At 47.9% G+C, this 14,770-nt stretch overlaps 1 protein-coding gene across 1 annotated transcript in view; it reads right to left on the bottom strand.

Annotated features, from left to right (window-relative positions):
• The window catches only part of ALPK2 (alpha kinase 2), an 85,189-nt gene that overhangs the window by 49,570 nt on the left and 20,849 nt on the right, over nucleotides 1–14,770 (bottom strand). The gene's annotated exons all lie outside the window — the stretch shown is intronic.

The following is a 14,770-nucleotide window of genomic DNA, read 5'->3' on the forward strand; positions in this document are numbered from 1 at the left end:
AATTTCTTGAGGCAAATATTTACCAGCTGGGGCTCCAACAGGAGAGCTCACAGTATCACTTGCTTCTTGGTCACCTGCTTCAGGACGGCCTAGGACACACGCTGTCACTCTGTCTCTTGGCCCAGCACACGCAGTTTCCAAGGTGGGGACGGTATGTACAAGTTCAGGGGAAGCAAGAGAGGGAGCTCGGGGCTCCCCGGGGTCAGCGCTGTTCTCCTGGGGGAGACGTGCCGACGGCTCACAGGGGGGCATATTTTCACTATTGGCTTCTGGGATGCTCAGCTCACACCCTAGGTCTGCCCTGGGACAGCCAGGTGTGCTGTCTTCTCCATCTTGGTTTTCTTCGTGCCGTGAGCCTTGGGTACACCTTTCTACCTCCAGGTGTTGGGCCGATGCATTTTTCGTGTCAACCCCTCCTAAATTGGAGAAGGAATCTATTGTGGTCATAGTAAATGCAGACTCCTCCCCGGTAGGCTCTGAGAAAGCTGGCATTCGGCTGAGAGAGATTTGCTCCCTGGCTGTTTCCTGAATTTGCACCTAGAAGATGAAAAGCGATATTAGTAGAATTGTTCCTGGGAGATCCCACAATAGGGCATAACTGCCGTCCCAAGAGTGTTAATCCTTGATGACTATAATCTCAGACAATAAGAGAAGGAATGATTGAGATCTAAACATTAATCCCCAAACTCTAGCTATTAGAGACGTCCTGAAGAAAAGTTTAAGCAACTGTATGTTCCAGGGGGTCCTTGGTCAAATTCCCCGTTAAAAGCAAAAGGCCTACTGACAATCGTGTAATGATTTTTTTTCCCATCTCGCAGGAAAAAAAGATGGAATTACATGTTAAATTACATGTTAACTTTTTTGATCAAGTCACAAGAGCTTGTGAATCTTTGCAGAAGGAAATTTCACAAAATCATAACAAAATATGCAGTGCTTGTAAAGTAGCAATGAGCAATCTTTGTCTCCCGAGTAGGCCAGCTTGCTGGGTAATGACTAAAGAGGCACGTCTTTTGAACCCACCTCTAATGAAGTAATGGAGTTATGATTGGCCTTCAGCACTGCCAATCATTTCTGCCCCAGGAAGGTTATAAAATCTTGAAGTGCCTCACCCACTTTAAGACAGATGCTCTGTGGCAGGCAAACCATATCCACAAGAAGTAGGGGGTTCAGGACTTCTTGGGTTTTGGGGAAGAGATATACAGACAGGGAAAGAGCAAGTGAGGAAGGCGGGGAGGACAGAATAAATCTCACTTTTCGAGGAGTGAACCCATCATGGTACTATCTGACTGTCCTGCGACATTGGATATTGTTCAGAGAAGTGAACTCAGTCTAAATTCTCGCCTCTTGAAACTTTTAGCTCATTGATTATTTGTAAACATATCAGAATTATGCCCAGCCAAGGAGAAGGGAATCGCTGATTCGGGGCAAGCACCTCCTTCTTTGCCCCCAAGACTCCTGCTTTGAAGCAGCCCTGCTCAACTGTGCGGGAATCGATGACTGGGCTTAAAGAGGGGCTCTCCCCCAGCGCACGACAACGTAGAGCTGAAATACACGTAGCTCCAGGGTCCTCATGCTTATTCCCACAAATTACATGTGAGAATCAGTCAATCCCTTTCCACACCGCCAGTAGGAAACAGGACAACAGCGTACCACTCCTGTTTTCCATACTCCCCAAGGCTGCCTGCAGCCAGTGATTCACCTCTCCTTTTCTCCTGAAAGGTACCCTGATGTTCATTTAACTCATTTGGTTGGCAGAAAAGTGCTGAATAAGAAATTTAGTTTCCTGTGCTATAAATTCCGTGAGTGCTAGGACCATTCATCAATTCAAATATTTATTGAATACCTCCAACGTGCTAGAAAGTATCCCAGGTGATGGGATACAATACAGGCAAAATGCCCATCTGCAGGGAACTCCCATTCTAGGCTGTTTAAGGCCCGGTACAGTGGTTGGCACCTAGCAGGGGCTCCATAAACACTTGTTGAAGGAATCAGTAAAATGAATGAACACCACGCACGAGTCAGATCTACCCAACTTCACCCATTAAACCTCTAAATTTGAAAGGGTTTGAGTTTTCATCTGCTTCTGTCTTGGGGACAACTCTCTCTTAAGAGACTTCTAGCCATAAGCAGAGGCACTGCTGGTTCACATCCTGTGTCTCTAAAAGGAACTCTCTATATTTTTTTCCATCATATGAAAATGGAAGAGGGAAAAGAAATTTCTGGTAAATAAGTTGTTTTTTTGGTTTTGTTTTTGTTTTTTAAGTGTCCAGGACTTTAATGTGTTCATGGTTTCCCCTCTATACCTGAACATCTATAACGTGTACAGAATGTTCTTTTCGTTTGCTAATTTGGTTTTGTTGGGTTTTTTTTTTTTTTGAGCTATAGCACAAATCTACTGAACTATTAAAAGCATAGAAAGCATGGGTAGCTTCCTGGTCATGATTTGAGAGGTGAAGGGAGATTATCTGATCAAAAACACCAGGACCCTCTCCTGAGCCTTCCTCCCTGCCTTAGCTTCCACTACCTATGTCAGCCCTTTAAGATCTTGTCATCATCACAACATCAGTGCCCGACATTTAAGGACGAGCTGCCATGTGTAGAATTCTCTGCCAGGTACTGGACAATTTTTTCCAGAGGGCTCCAGTCAAAATGCCACTATGTTACTACTTGGGACGTCACCCACCCATTATTGCTAACTAGCGTTATCAGAGTTTAGGCTGATACACCTGGAGAGGATGAAACACAGGAGAAGTAAGCTTTGATTAGGGTGGTTTGGTCATTGGGATATATCACAACCATGGTGTATCATGCCTTGATTTACAGGAGAGTCCTCTTCCTACGAAGGTAGACTGATTCCTCCCCCTCTACCTTTTAAAATAAAATCCTACTTTAAAATAAAATCCTACTTTAAAATAGCCTAGTGAAGCTCCACACATGAAGAAATATGGCGAATCCTTGACCGTGTAGAATTCATCCACTCGAGTATTTACTGAGCACCTACTATATACCAAGCTGTTCTAAGGACTGGAGAAGCATCAGTGAACATAGAAGACTGCTGGCCTTTTGGAAGTTAGGTCCAAGCAAGCAGCCATACAAATTGGTTCACTGCTGATGTGAAACTCCGTAAAATGTGATTGTAACCAATGGGACGTTCTCAAAGCAGAGCCTTTCACAGCCCAGTGCATACTTGCTGAGGCTCCCAGCATCGGTTCCAAGGGCAGCCTCCTCAGAGGCCAACTCAGAGAAAGGGAAACCACAGGCTCACACCTTTCAAATGAGTCAGACCTTTCTTTCAGGGGGAGATCTCTTAGTTAAGTCATTATGAAAGAACTCCAGCAAACGATTCTCCTGCTGCTCAGCTATTCTCATCACGGAGTGAGTGGTGAGACTCAGGTGGTTTTGTTATGTAGGAAAATTGTCCTTATTCAGGTGAGGAGGAGGAGAGTTTAGGGCTCTCGTCGGAAACCCAGCGTGGTGTGTGGACTCAGGACTGGCCGCCTGGGCTTCAGCTTAATCCCATATTGCATTCATGACCCCATGTAACCTCTTTAGCCTCTCTGACCCTCGGTCTCTTCCTCTAAGGCTAACCACACGCCTGTCAGCACTATCCTGTCAAGTGCCTGGAACTCACTGACATTCGTTTCCCTTGTTCTGTGAGAAGACAGTAGTGGCTAAGGCAGAAAACAGAGCAACTCGAATGAGCAGAGCTCTGCTCTTTGGGCTTTACGTTGGCTTTCTCATTTGATTGGTAAAATAAATCTGAAATACTGATGCTAGCATCTCTTCTTTACTGATGAGGTCAATAGCCTGGGTCCAATCAGGAAACAGAAACCACACATCAGGTTAAATAAGGGAAGTTGAGCATAGAGGATTGTTAACTGCAATAGAAGAGTAGCTGCAAGATAGCGGGAAAGCCTAAGGTGCTCTATGGGAGGGAGAGTACCAAGGAGGGACCACTTGCAAGGGGCACAGATGTAGTTGCGGAAGGTGTAATGAGGCCACCAGGTAGCAGAGATGTCTGCAGGTTTGGCCAGGCCAGAGCTGATGCGGCATTGCTGGGCGAGCCATACACCGCCCTTCTGTGGGTAGGCAGGGAGTCAGCAATCGGCACACGGTGCCCAGGTGTGCAGTGGCGGTCGGGGACCGGCAGTGGCAGAGGCCTTCCGAGTAGGTGGGCTACACATGGTAGGGGTAGTTCAGAGGGAACGCCAGCCCTGTGTATGGGCCACGTGGGGGCTCGTGGAGGGAGTCTGGACGTCGGGGCAGGCAGGAAGCCCTCAGGGCGGGCTGGCCGCGCAGGGCTGCGGTATCCGCGAGGACGGTAGGACGGCTGTCGCTAGGCCAAGGCTACAAGGCCGCCGCTGGACCGTGTTCTGGGCCCTGTAGCTGGGGCAGGCCCTACCGGCTAACCACACAGCCACCTCCCCGGCCCCCCGCCAGTGCTGAAGAGGACAAGCCTCTTCCTCCCGCACCCTCTGCTGAGAAAGCTTCACGTCATGCTCACCCGAAAGGAGAAATGGTGAATGAGGTTCTGTTATCAGCAAGCACGTACTGAAGCGTGCTTCCATGCTGAGAGGCAGTAGCCGAGGACCGGCCCGTGAGGCCACCGGCGTCAGGGCTTAGAGACCTCCTCCCGGGTCCCACAGTCGAGGGCAGGACAAGGACTTAAAGCCAAGTCTGGCTGGCTCCAAAGCTCTTTCCAACTCGGGTTTTTGTTGTTTGTTTTTTTTCAAACACAAGAAGTTAAAGCAAACCCCAAAGGGCTGGCAGCGCCCCCTAACCTAAACCCAGAACCTCTGAGCTCCTGAGACACAGTGAGGAGGAGACTACAGTGGTCCTCATACCTAACAACATGACTGCTGCTTTATCAGCTTCCTCACTGGCTCTGAGGGCCGGACCTGTTATTCTTGGCTGAATTTTTTAGAACCTTAGCACACAGTAAGGACTCTATTACTGAGCGAAGGCACATGAATGAATACCAACAGCGGGAGGGGTAGGCCAAGGAGTAACGCTTCCAAACCTGGTTTTGAAAGTGGCGTGAAGCTCGAAACTTAACTCTGCTTGCACAGCCGCCTCCAACCCCTCCTCCATCCAACGTGCCTGATTCTACAACCGCATTGTTTCCACCTGTTAGCCTTTCCAAGAAGTTCTGCCTCCTGAGGGTGTCTCCCGTGGATCCCATGGAAGGTGTGCCGTCTCTCCACCCACCCCATGAGGTGCAGGGTTATCTTCATCATTAGAGGGGGTGTCCTGGATGCCACGAAGTGCATGACACTCATTTCAGTTACTAACAATAGAAGGTGGTATGAGATAAGATCCCTCCTCTCAGATGGCTCATAATCCAGCTGAAGAGACAAGGTGTACGGCGGGGGGGAGGGGGGGGGCGGAGATAAACAGCAATTCTTGACAAGTTGTGCTAATGGCCAAATGGATGGAATTTAACAAACAGTGCTGCTCCAGGAGTAGAAGGAAGGTCACCACTGATTCCTCCTCCACTTGGTGGATAAGATCCCTGCAGTGCAAAAACCACAGGGTGCTCTCTTTAGGTATCAATTCTTAGATAACCCTTGGACCGTCCAGTGCAGTCTCAGGAGACTCCTCTACTGATCAGTGTGTGCAGATGTAGTAGATCCTGCTGATTCTCAACCCCCTCCTCCCTTGCCACCTCCAACTAAAGGAGGCTGGAAAACCACGTATGCTCCCAGCCTCCTGCATAGCCATCAGTCAGCTCTGGCTAATGATGTAAGGCGAACTCCGCTAAGGAGCTTCCAGAGAAGCTTTGCTTTCCTTATATAGAAGGTACAGACATGGTAGGTACCTTGCCTACCCCCTTCCTTCTTCCTGTGATGCCTGGTGCCGCAGCAATCAACTTGCAGTCACGAGGCAGTCAGCACGAGAATGAAAAGCCCACGACAGCTGGTGGAGCAGAAAGGCTGGACTTGGGAGCTGGCAGGTATCCTCAAGCCACGGGATCAACACCGAGGCCTTCTACCCCTAGCCTTCTCGTGAAGGGAACAACAAAAGTCCATATGTTTGAGGCCACTGGTAGTTGGTTATTCTGTTCACAGCATCTAAAAGCTTTCCTGATGGATGCTAGAGGAAAGGATATGGCTGAAGGATGAAGGAAAAGGCACATGAGATTCACCTGGAGCCCTTCAGACAGGCAGGGATTAGCTTGAAGGACAGTGTCACAAATGGCACCGGGTGTGGCTCCTGGACAGGGTGCTGGGGAGCTGGTCAAAATGACAAGGGATCAAGAGGGCCTGGGGCAAGGTGAACGTGAAGTAGAAAGTGGGTGGAGGGAGGATGGGGAAATGTGAAAAGATGGATCAAAGGAGAGGCCATGGTTCTAAAGGCCACATTCAACCGCCCAGAGCCAGGAGAGGTAAAGCCCCTTAGCTCTCGGCTTCAGCTGGGCACTCGCCATACACTGCCATGTCCTCCCGTGGGACAATTTAACTCCTGTTTCTTTTTAGATGTTCCTTATCTGGACTCGATACAAATAGCACCATGTCCCTCCATGGTTATCTACACATCAATCTCCCCCCGGGGTTCCAGGAATCTTTAAATGGGAGTTCCCCCACTCCCCAGACAGCCTGGGCTGGCTGCAGCCTCGCCCACTGGCTAACCTTTCCTAAGTGTCTGCTGAGCCCTCACTACAGGGCACAGCGTCATTTGTCATTCGATAGATCAAATCCATACCACCTGGGGCTGCGAAACTGAAAATAGCCCGGTCTCCAGCCAAAGAAAGCTTAAAGGCAAACTAGAACATTTCAAGAACTTGAGTTTATTTTTAGGAGTTGCTGGGATGCCCGGAAAGGAGCTTCACTGAAGGCTTTGAATGTTAAAAGAACACAAAGTGGAGGACACACATCTAAAGTCCCCAATCCTGGGAATTCCCTGGCGGTCCAGCGGTTAGGACTCTGCGCTTTCACTGCCGAGGGCACGGGTTAGATCCCTGGTTGGGGAACTAAGATCCCGCAAGCATCGTGGCACAGCAAAAAAAAAAAAAAAAAAAAAAAAAACCTCCAACCCTGAAACACCCTCCTCACTTGACCAACTCCTCTCCATTCCAGACCCTCCCGGGAGGCATGAAATCTTCAGCCAGCTGCGGTTATAATCCTGCCTGATTTCTTGGGAAAGAAAGAGTTTGTAAAACACCAATTTGATTTCTTGGGAGAGGACTGGGTTTCCACGACGAATACCACTTCCTAGAGCTAAGGGGCCCTGTGCACTAGTGCGATCTTTGCCTGGTAACGTGGTGAGCCAGAGTCCCAGAGCACAAACCAGAAACTTGTGTTTTCGTGCATCTCAGGTGATGTAAGTCTCAGCACCACTACTAGCGATGATCACCAAGCCCTGTGTAGCCCTTAACACCTAGCAGGCACTGCTCTAAGTGCTTTACAGGCGTTAATACAGTTAATGTTTGCAAAATGGTATAGAAATGTATGCCTTTGGGACTTAGGGTTGTGTAATGTTAAGGAGAAATACCAGCTTCTCCAACACATAAGACCATTTCATGGTAAACTCCCCAGTACAGTGGGCCAGAAAAGCAACTGTCTTCTTTTCCCATGGGCATCTTTGTTTTCCTGCATCTGAGAGTTTGCTGGGAGATGAGAGGAGAGCCTTCATTTCCACATATGCAACTAGGAGATATGCCAACATAAGAAAAGTCGAATTGGGAAGGCTAATGATTTTTCTTGAATACCACCATGCATTTCTGAACACTCTTTGTGTTTCTTGCTACGTCCCAAACAGACTGGCACTTGGATGAGGAGGTGAAAGACAAGTGGAGCAGGGTGCTGGACGGAGCAGTGGGCCTCAGAAAAGCCAGGTGTTTATCCTGGACGCACTGCCTCATGGGAAAGGGCTTTGGTGAAGTCACTGGATCTGAGGCTGTTTCTTCCACAGTAAAATGAGGGTTGGAGAGTACCTCTTGGCCCCCGCTAGCTTTGGTGTCCTATGACCTGCTGCCATGGAAACAATACAAACACTGAAGTGGGGCTTAAACCTCACCTTCCACTTGGAGCCAGCTTTTAACTCCTAAGGCTTCTAGATCTACCTCGACTACCTATGAGAGCTGTTAGGGGAAAGGACACATACGTAGACTGATCCAGGACAAGCCAGTGGCGGCCCCAGGGAGGATCAGGGAAGAGACAGAGTGGGCTGGAGAATGCTCCCCGATTCCTAGCTCTTGTCTCTCCTCTATGGACCAAGTGCCGCATCTTTTTAGTGGGCTGCACTGTGTCAGCATATGGGCCCTGAATTGATCCTGCAGCGTTCTAGAGGCCCACAGACCTAGTACATGCCAATGAAAACTGTCACAGCCACACAAGGGAAGACCAGCAGCTGTCAGCCTCTAAATGTGCTAAATCCTTTTTGGCGTTGAGAATAATTATGGCTTCTTTCACCCAGAAAGTCTCGTTTTCCCCAAAGTCTTTCAAGGAATTAAGAGCTTCCAGACCCACTCGAGTCCCTTGATTCCCTCCCTCCAGGGCCCTGAGGCCACGGAGTGAATCCCAGCCGTGGGTTCTGAGCTAGGAACCTACCCAGCTGTGGAATTATTCCCACAGACCAAAACTTCTCTGCAGATTTTGGACTGGATAACAAGGAGGGGTGGGGGGAGGGGTGGTGTTAAACCTTAGGTTCCAGAAGAGCATTCGCAAAAATCAGTCTCCCTTTACAGTTTCTAGAATTTGTGAGCAAAACCAAAACCTAGTAGCAGTTACCGTACTACCCTGACAATAATACATGGTACAAAGCCAGTTCTTGTAAACTTTAGAAACAGGAAATACTTGTCATGGTTACTACCTTACTTGCCTATTCAGCGAGGCTTCAAAGTGTACCGGGGTGATGCTATTTGGCACTTGGAAAATCTGAGCATAAACATACAGGCAGGTTGCCTGTCTTGGACGGCCATTACCAAAAATGAAAAAATGTAGGATTGGGGCTTGAAGAGTCCCTTATAGGCCATGTACTTCAAGTAAGCAGCAGGACAGCTACCAGTCCTTAGGTTAGGCTTCTGGTTAAACAGAAAATATCCCCCTAAAGAGTACAGTTCTAGGAGGGCACAGTTACCCAGCTGGCTGTAACAGTTACCCGATTAGATTCAGAGACAGCTTCTTCAGCAGGAGATGCAAAGTTCCCTGGACAGTGAGATCCATGAGGGGAGGACAGGGTTAGTCTTACTCATCGTGGTACAAGGCACATAGTAGGTGCTCAAAAATTGGTCAAAGGAGTGGACATCTAACCAGTCTGTTCTCGGTCCTGTGTCCCTTTGCCGACAGAGGCAGGGAGGGTTTGTCCATCCCTTCAGTCTGGTTCTCATCTAATTCTATCGACATTGATATTCTACCCGCTAACCTGCCCAAGGGTCCTGTGCTTTGGTTAATATGTACTTGCCACTAAACTAACTCTTGTTCACCGCTAATGACTTGGTACTGTGTTGGCCTCAGTCTTTAGATTGAAATGGAAGCCACCTGTTCTCTTTTTGAGAACTGTCTCTTGTTTTATCTATGAGCAAATGAGGTTCCCAATACAAACCCCAAAGAAGACATCAGCATGGTTGTACCATGGGCACCAGGCACTGAAGGTGGGGGGAACAGGGTTGTGAATTTACAACATGCAACCAAAGGGTTAAGTTTAAACACCTGTACGTTAAAGATGAAGGCAGTCAGAGGCAAGGTGGAAATGGGGAGGGGCAGGTGCAGATTAGAAATTCAGGAACCTCTTCTGATGGAGCCGTCAGAAATCAACTTTCCCCTTGTCGACAGAAAAAGAATGATTCACAAAGAAGCTTCTGCAAAGCTGAAGTTATTGGGGGAAGGACTTTAAAAACAAGAAAGAAAATGTCTAGGACTCAACACTGATTTGGAGCTAAGAAGGCAAAAACATGCTGAGCTGGTATTTGTACTTGTGAAGATTCACACATAGACTTCTTGTGTGCGTGAGCAAACGCATTCCCTTTATGCTTTTTCTCTGGCACTGATCATGTCTTCCTCATAAGCTCCCAAGTCACGTAGCGGTTTGGGGAATGAGTGGAGAAAGTTCTCTCTCGCTAAGCAGCCTCTGGTAGGTGGGTGGGGACTGGCTAGGCCCCGTGTCCCGGAAGGGAAGCAGGGAAACAGCTCCCGTCCTCACGGTTTCCCTCGGTTTGTTCTAAGCCAACCCCGAGGTTAGGAGAACTCGCGTTGGGATTACGTGCCCCCATGAGCCCCGACTCCGTCAGCCCTTTTGTCCCAGCATCTGAAGGCCGGGTCCCCTCGTCCACACCCTCACACTCCCGATTTCTGATGTGCAGGTAAGACTGATCTAAGAAAGAAAGGAACTTAGAAAACTTAATAAAGCCTGACTTTAAAGATTACTGCCCTGCTTAAATGAAAATAAAGCCAAACACCTGTTTATCTGTTTGCTTTCCTCCGTACAACTCTAATCACCATCCCCATCTCATCCCCAAGGCACCCCCTCCCCGCAGTCCCGAGATGCTTCGGAAGAAAATTGAGGCAGAAATAGACAAGAATTTTTTCTGGTAATTCCCTGTACACACTGTTGGCAACTAGGGCTTTTTCTTAGGACTTACAGAAATAAGTTACTAGAAGCTGGTTAACTTAACAGAACACACATTCCCTTAGTTCTGGAGGTCAGAGTCTGTAATCAGGGTGCCCCCAGAGAAGAATCTTTGCCTTTGGACCTCAACTAATGACATCTGCAAGGAACCTAGTTCCTCTCACGTTGAGGTTCCAGGTGCATATGAACTGGGGGACGCTTTTCACTCCACTACGGCAACCCACTTTTCCCCAGGCTTCCCCACTGGCCCTCCTTCCCCGCAGCCTGCTATCAACTCCCAGCAGCAAAGCTCCGTCACCTGACTGGGGTGTGTGGCTGAGACTGAGGTGTAGAGCGAGGAACAGAGAGGCTTCGAGTGAGGTTCTAGCCACAGGACAGTTGCAGAGAGGCTGGCGTTCTTCTGGAGGCTACGCTTGTTTCTGGGGTGAAAGTAAAGTCTTTCGGGAGGATAAAACTCAGTACGACGGGGAGTCTATCCCTTGTCACTGCTCTGCTTTTGCTATTGAACCAAATTCCCTTGCCCAAAGCCCAAGCAGCCAAAATGCCCAGACCCCAAAGTTTGTGGAAGAGAGGATTTCTCCGTGAGGCAGCCTAGCGCGAACACACCGCAGAACAAGCCTCAGAGCTGCCTCGCCGGAGGCCAGGGGCTCAGGGTATTTATGAGATTGAAGCAGGGCGGTCTGAGGCATGGGGAGGGCGGGGAAAGGTGATTGGAAATAAGAAAAAGGTGAGGCAGTTGTTCTCTCCACGTTCAAAACTGGAGGTTCTTCGCACGATCTGAGGGTGTAGTTTTCGGCCCTCTGACGTCAAAAGGTCACTGAGCGGACACTCGCGCATGCCCAGTTGGAGGGTGGGTGGTCCTAACCAGTCTCAACCAGCTCAGCTCCAGCTAGACACAGCTGACTCCAAGTTCCTGGGAAACACCTCAGGCAAACGTGTCTCTTGGGGGACTTCCCTGGTGGCGCAGTGGTTAAGAATCCGCCTGCCAATGCGGGCGACAAGGGTTCCAGCCCCGGTTCGGGGACGATCCCACATGCCACGGAGCAATTAAGCCCGTCAGCCACAACTACTTAAGTCCACGCGCCACAGCTACTGAAGCCTGTGTGCCTAGAGCCTGTGCTCTGCAGTGAGAAGCCCGCGCAACCCAACAAAGAGTAGCCCCTGCTCCCCGCAACTAGAGAAAGCCCGCGCGCAGCCAAAAATAAATAAATAAAATAAATTTTTTTAAAGTGCCGCTTGTAAGTCATGAAAGTCTTTTGTAGCAACAGTGAAAACAACCTTGATTGGTGAAGGCAGGTGAACTGTACTTGACTGATAATTACCCACGGTTTCACCCTCCGGAAGGCTGGTGTTCTAGAGCCCAGCCTTCCAGACCCCGTAATCAGCATCAACCACTTCAGACTGTTCTTGGAGGGACCTGTCTGTGCCGGAGCCCCAGGCTCTCCCATCTGTGATGGAGAGGCAGTGACTGGGGAGTCCCATATATTTGTTGTCAGATTTAGACCCTGAACTAGAAATTTACAAGACGAAAGGGTAAACAGTTTTCATGATGGTTATTTTCCCACCCAGTGCTATCAGTTTGATGGTAAATGCGAAAGCACTTGTTTTTAAACCATCACTTTAAAAAAATGCCCGAAATCTCAAGGCAGTATCAAAATACCTGTGCTGACTCAGAAAGATAATTTTTCAAGCATCAGCAGAAAGGGGAACTTACAGAATTTGCAATTTTACCTCCTGCCCTGCCCCTACGCTCAGCTCTGTAAATACAGTGGAGGCTGTAAATTGGAGGGGGTGGGGGAATACGACTTTTCCCATTTCTGTCTTGCCTCTGTAAGTAGATTTAATTCCGTTCGACAACTAATATTGACAGGCACTGTGTTTGTTCTTGGCATTTACAGATGAATTAGACCCAGTGCCTGTCTCCACGTAGCTCACAGAGTAACAGCCCAGCTGGGCTTACAAACAGCTAAAATATACAGTAAATGCTAGCAGAGAGATTAAGTTTCCTTCAGGGAGAGGAGAAGGGACAAGTGTAGCAGAGAAAGATCCAGAATCTGCTGCCTGTGCATTTACATTGATTAATTCCTTCATTCCTTTATTCAACAAAGAATCATGGAAAGCTCTCTACATGCCAGGCCTCACCCTACCTGCTGGGGAAAGACTATCACCAGAAAAGATTCTGTCTTCTTAGAACCTGAATTCTGTGTAAGGAGGTAGACAGAGCCAAGGAGGTCAGAAGATACTCTACAAGGAGAGATGATGGAGGAAACAGCATGAACAAAGGCACTGGGGCATCCAAAGTGCCCATGTATCTGGAATGACTAGGATTTGGGAAGGCTGGGAGCAGGGAGACAGCTGAAGGAGCCCACAGTCTTGTTCTGGAGACTCCTACACATGGCACAGATTTATTCCTATAGCAAGAGGGTCCATCCAAGTTTGACAGGGGCTAGGAAAGTGATGTTGTCATTGGTCTGAACAAGGGAATGATATTCCCAGATTTAGGTTTCAGGAAGATTGTTGCAGTAACATGAGAGTATCTTAGAAGAGAAAGACAGTGGTCCGAGGAGTCTATTGCAGTGGTCTAGATAAAATTATGAAGACTGGGCTACAGTGGTGGCTGAAGGATGGAGTGTGTTGTGGATGGAATTGTGTCCTCCAAAAAGATATGTTCAAGTCGTAACCCCTGGCACCTGTGTATCTGACCTTATTTGAAAATAGAGTCTTTGCAGATGTAATCAAGTTAAGTTGAGGTCACACTGGATTTGAATGGATCTCAATCCAATGACTGGTATCTGTATAAGAAGAGGGAAATTTGGACACAGAGACACACAGGGAAAATACCATGTGACCATATAGGCAGAGACTGGAGCGATGCAGCTACAAGGATGGTCGGCAGCCATCAGAAGCCAGGAGAGAGGCATGGAATGGCTTCTCCCTCAGAGAGAGCCTCCAGGAGGAACCAGCCTTGCTAAAACCTTGATCTCAGACCTCTGACCATCAGAACTGTGAGAGAATCAGTTTCTGTTGTTTTAAGCTCCCCAGGGTGATAATTTGTTATGGCAGCTCTTGGAAACCAATAGGGAGAGGAAGATTCCGACTCAGGAGACACAGTAGAAGGAAAATTGACAGGATTGGGGGACTGATTAGATGTAGGGATTGAAGATGAGGAGGACATCAAGGACCATTCTCGGGCTTCCAGCTCAGGGAATTGTATTATAAGCTCTTGTGGGACTGACACACTTGTTTGCTGGAATACTTGATACACTAAGTAGGTGCTTAATAAATATGCATTAAATAACAAGTGTTGGCAAGGATGTGGAGAAAAGGGAACACTTGCTGGTGGGAATGTAAATTGTTTCAGCCACTATGGAGAACAGTATGAAGGTTCCTCAAAAAATTAAAAATAGAACTACCATAGGATCCAGCTAGTCCATTTCTGGGTGTTTATCTGAAGAAAATGAAAACACTAATTTGCAAAGATACATGCACCCCAATGTTCATAGTAGCATTATTTACAATAGCTAAGATATAAAAGCAGCCTAAGTGTCTATCAACAGATGAATGGGTAAAGAAGTGGTTTATACACACACACACGCACACATATATGCATAGTGGAATACTACCCAGCCATGAAAAGGAATGAAATATTGCCATTTGCAACAACATGGATGGATTTGGAAGGTATTATGCTTAGTTAAATATGTTAGACAAAGACAGACAAACACTGTATGTTTTCACCTATATGTGGAATCTAAAAAATAAAACAAATGAACAAATACAACATAACAGAAACAGACTCACAGAAAGAACAAACTAGTGGTTCCCAAAGGAGAGAAGGGTGGGGGGAGAGGCAAAATAGGTGAAGGGGATTAAGAGGCACAAACTACTAGGTATAAAATAAATAAGTTACAAGGATGTAATGTACAGCACAGGAAATAGAGTCAATATCTTATAATAAATTGTTATGGAGTATAATGTATAAAAATATCAATTGACGGGCTTCCCTGGTGGCGCAGTGCTTGAGAGTCCGCCTGCCGATGCAGGGGACATGGGTTAATGCCCGGTCCGGGAGGATCCCACATGCCGTGGAGCGGCTGGGTCCGTGAGTCATGGCCACTGAGCCTGTGCGTCCGGAGCCTGTGCTCCACAACGGGAGAGGCCACAACGGTGAGAGGCCCATGTACCACAAAAAAAAAAAAAAAAA

The sequence above is a fragment of the Physeter macrocephalus genome, chromosome 19 (assembly GCF_002837175.3).
Source record: "Physeter macrocephalus isolate SW-GA chromosome 19, ASM283717v5, whole genome shotgun sequence".
Classification (NCBI taxonomy): Eukaryota; Metazoa; Chordata; class Mammalia; order Artiodactyla; family Physeteridae; genus Physeter; species Physeter macrocephalus.